We start from the raw sequence: 4,597 nt of genomic DNA, 5'->3' as shown, positions 1-4,597 counted from the left end.
ATATATATATATATATATATATATATCATATATATATATCATATATACATATTAAAAAAATATACAAAATAAATTGATATACAGATCTACATATGTATTTATGGTAGGGATGTGCATCGGTCGGTTCGGTTTGATTTATATATTATTCGTTCGATTTATCAATTTTTAAATATGCAAAATCAATAACCAAACCAATAAGATATTTTTAATCGATTTTTAGTCCTTAATGGTTCGGTTTTTGATTTAACCGATAAAAAAATTACTCATAAAATAGAAATAGTAGTAACTAACATGAAAAAAACCGAATCTTAGTTGCAACCAAAAATCCTACATGATGTGTTTTGATTTACACGAATCTTCAAGTTTTGACTAAATATTGTTAGGAGAAATTAAGAGTTTGTATTATTGAAATAATAGGTTTGTTAATTTATAGAAATTAAAGAGAAATATATAATAAGTCATTATAAATATATATATATACATATACATATATTCTTACAGTGGATGTTTCATTACACTCTTGTTTACTATTCTCTATCTTGAGCCGGGGGTCTATCGAAAATAACCTCTCTACTTCTTTGGAGGTAGCGGTATGGACTGCGTACATTTTACCTCCCCAGATCCCACTTTGTGGGAATACACTGGGTTTGTTGTTGTTGTTGTATATATTCTTATTGGATTATCGGTTTACCCAATAACCCAATAAGAAAAAATCGAACCGAACCAATAACCCAATAATTTTTTTTTTTATAAAACCATTAAAAAACTGTCAACCCAAAAATAATAAACCAATAACATTTTTATCGATTCGATTTTTGCACACTCCTATTTACGGTAAAAAACATACAAATATATCTGCATATGTATTTACAGAAATACTTATCTGACTCACATGTATATATGTATATATATAAATATATAGGACACAAAATCTTTATAACAAAAATGACAATTATATATATATAGGTAATACAAAAATACATGATACATATCTTAAAAAAGAAAAGAAAAGAAATAAGTACATATGTTACCTTCCAAAATGACATAGTATATACAGTTCAAAGACAAATCCAATACCATATAAAATACATATAGCTCTGCGCATAAGTATTTACAGAATACATACCTGATCCATATGTATATTCTTATTTTATATGAGTCAAATTTATATTCGCAAATACATATGAAGATATATAGTATAATTATGTTTGTTACTGTTTAATATGAACATGATACGTATTTCGTAAATACATATGTATGTTTTGTACTGTAAATACATATCCAGATCTGTATGGCTATGTATTTTGTATGTTTTTTGAATATATGTTTGTGATATACATATTTATCTTTTCAAAAATAAAAGTTAGAGATAGAAGAGTAAAAAAAGGGGAAAAAATAAAAATATATTAAAAAAAAGGAAAAAAGAGAAGTGAAAAAGAAAAAAAGGGAAAAGGAGAAATAGAAATGTAAAAATAAAAGAAAAAAATAGAAAAAAGAAGAAGAAAACGAAAATAGAAAAAGAAAAAAAAAGATATGAGAAAGGAAAAAAAAGAAAATGAAAAAAATAAAAAAATAAAAAAGAAATCAAATTAAAAAATAAAATGATAAAAAAACAAGATAAAAAAAAACTAACAAGAAAAGAAAGGTACACATATAAGAGAGTGAAAGACAACAATGATGTTTTATTTTGAAATCTTGAAGATCATAGAGATAATTATCTTTAAATATGAAAAGAAAAAAAAAAGAAAACAAAAAAATAAAAAAAAGGAAAAAGTAAAAAGTAAAAAAAAAAGAAGAGAAATAGAAGAGGGAAAATAAAGTGAAAATAAAAAAATGATAAAAAAAATAAGATGCAAAAAAAGGAAAAAAAATATGACTATATTTGGGGGAGGTAAAATAGTGAAGTGAAAATAGAAAAATATAAAGTAGTGAGAGTAAAACATGTACTTGCCTAGTTAATGACTAAAATAATGTTACTCTTGATATAAATTATAATTTTACAAAAGTGTTGCTATTTATTATAATTATAGTCTTAAATATGTTAATTTTTGTAATTTTTCTTTTATTTAATCTTTAGTTGCTTGATTAGCCTATTTTTCTTCTTTCATGTATAGTAGATTTAGTAGTTATAGAATAAAGGGGTATAATTGAATATAAAGATTCGACAAAATTGAAATTTTAATTTGTGATGTTACAGTTATTGGATTGTTCCTTTTAAGATGCCTGATTAGTTGACTAATGGTAAAATATTCAACCACTGGCACATTATCAATTGCTATTACAAAATTACACCAACTTCCTGCTATGAGAGGAAGTTCAAAGCATGCAAAATTAATCTGTTTAACATTAAATTCAATATCAATTTCTTACTATTCTTTCTAAAATAAAATATAGTACAACAATTATTAAATTATGTCCAAACCCTATTTTGATGGGATTGCATGAAGCATAAGCCTTTCGCCCCTTTTTATTTATTTTGGTGTTAGATGAATTAATGCGGTAAAATCAAAAGAATGTGTTATAATATATGTTATTTGCAGGTGATATGACGAGATTCACGATAAAATTAATGTTACGCTGAAGGTTTGAAGACAGATTTTGAAGTCTAAAGAGTTTAAACTATGTGTAAAGTGTTGAAGTACAACATACAGTGACCTAATATATTGACTAAAATGGAATTGAGGTCTCATACAGAAGAAAAAATGTAAGAGAGAGAGTTTTAAATATTTTTGATATGTTATTCAAGGAAATAGAGAGATTATCGAGGATATTACTCGTTGTATTGATGCGTGATAGATAAAACGAAGGCTTACATCCAGAGTCTTATTTCATAAGAAGATGTCACCAAAACTCAAAAATAAATTCTACAGAGTGATGTGATGATTAGACCAACTATATTGTATGAAGTAGAGTGTTGGTCGGCCAATACTCACGTTCAAAAGACGAAAGGCACTGGTTAGAATAGGAGGTTAGCTATCCGCCTATATCAATAGTTATAGGATTACTTCTGTAGTGTTTTTTCATTAATTAGATTTTGTTACATTTTGGTGTTTCTTGTAATACTTCAATTATAGTATTTTTGTTGTAGATTTTGTTTCATTATATTTTGTGATGCTTTCAACCTTTGTTATTCTCCTTCTCGATTACTTTAGAATGTTTTTTTTTGAGTTGTTGTGGCTCTGTCGAAACAATCTTTCTAATTTTGAGGTAAGAGTATGATCTGCGTACACTTTATTCTCCATAAAAAAATAAAAAGAGTCATTTAAATTTTGTAGTCTTATATTACTATATACACCCCCTCCCCCCCAACAAAAAATAAAATAAAATTAAATCGTGTGTTTTAAACATGCATATTACTTAGACAAGATTGACCCGCCACATCCTTGAGAAAACATAAATTATTAAGTATTTTATTAAATTAATCTTATAATAATATTTTAAAATTTTCAAAGACTGATAATAATATTTAAAAAAATAATAAAACTTTCTCAATCTGTTAAAATGAATTATCTATCTTTATATAGAAACTAGATAAAATAAATGAAGAGAATATATTATTATCAAATAATTACTAAAGCATAGAAAAAAATTTATTTGAAGCAAATCTAGAAAAGGAAATGAAACCGAGAAAATACATAATAACAGGAGTTCCTACTGTTCTTTTTAACGGAAAATGGGCAATGTCAGTTTGTTGGGGCGGTGACGCCATTCCGCGGCCGTCTGTTCAAATAAGATTATAGATATTTTAAAATTAAATTTAATTAAAGTCATAATTTTTTTTTTGTTAAATTCAACATTATTTTATCACATTTTTTAAATTAATAAATTAATTAAAATATTAAAATTTTAAAATCACAATCTCAAAATAATTATAATCCACAAACTAAACTATCTTTCCCTACAATAAAAGGGTAGAGAAAAGGGGAGCATGATAACGGAAGGTAATACACGTGCGGGGAACCACCCATCTTTTGTTGCTTTTTAGTTTTGGTTCTCTTTTGGAGGCCCTCGTGTGCCTGCCTCTTCCTCTTTATGACAATGACCCCTCTTTTTATTTTTTTCCTTCTTATATTCTAAACTAAATTCTGGCCCCTTTTTTAAGTAATCTACGTATTTCAACTACTTTTGCACCACCCTCTTTTTGCTTCTCCACCTTATTATTCTCTCTTTCTCCTCCTTTTCTCACGAAAAAAAACAAACAAAGCAAACTGTGCCTATTTGCCTTTTTCCTCGTCATCAAACGTGAAGGCGAAAGCTCCTCCCTACTCCGACCATTCATCTTTACTTATTTATTATTAATTTAAAATACAATTTAAAAAATAATAAATAATAATAAAAATTTTATTATATTATTATTTGAATATAATATATTTTGAGAAATTTATTAAATAATAAATAATATTAAATATCAAACATAAGATGGACATACATGATAAATTATTTTTTAATTTTTCAAACTATAAAAATATTATTGGACATCTATTTTTAATATATAATGAATAAGTAAAAATGGACAAAGTAACTAATTAATAAATGACTTGCTTTTATAAAAAATAAAAATTCTTAAAAAAATTTATATTGCTTGTCTTTTACATCA

Source organism: Capsicum annuum, chromosome 3, assembly GCF_002878395.1.
Source record: "Capsicum annuum cultivar UCD-10X-F1 chromosome 3, UCD10Xv1.1, whole genome shotgun sequence".
Classification (NCBI taxonomy): domain Eukaryota; kingdom Viridiplantae; phylum Streptophyta; class Magnoliopsida; order Solanales; family Solanaceae; genus Capsicum; species Capsicum annuum.
Note: the sequence above shows the minus strand (reverse complement) of the source record.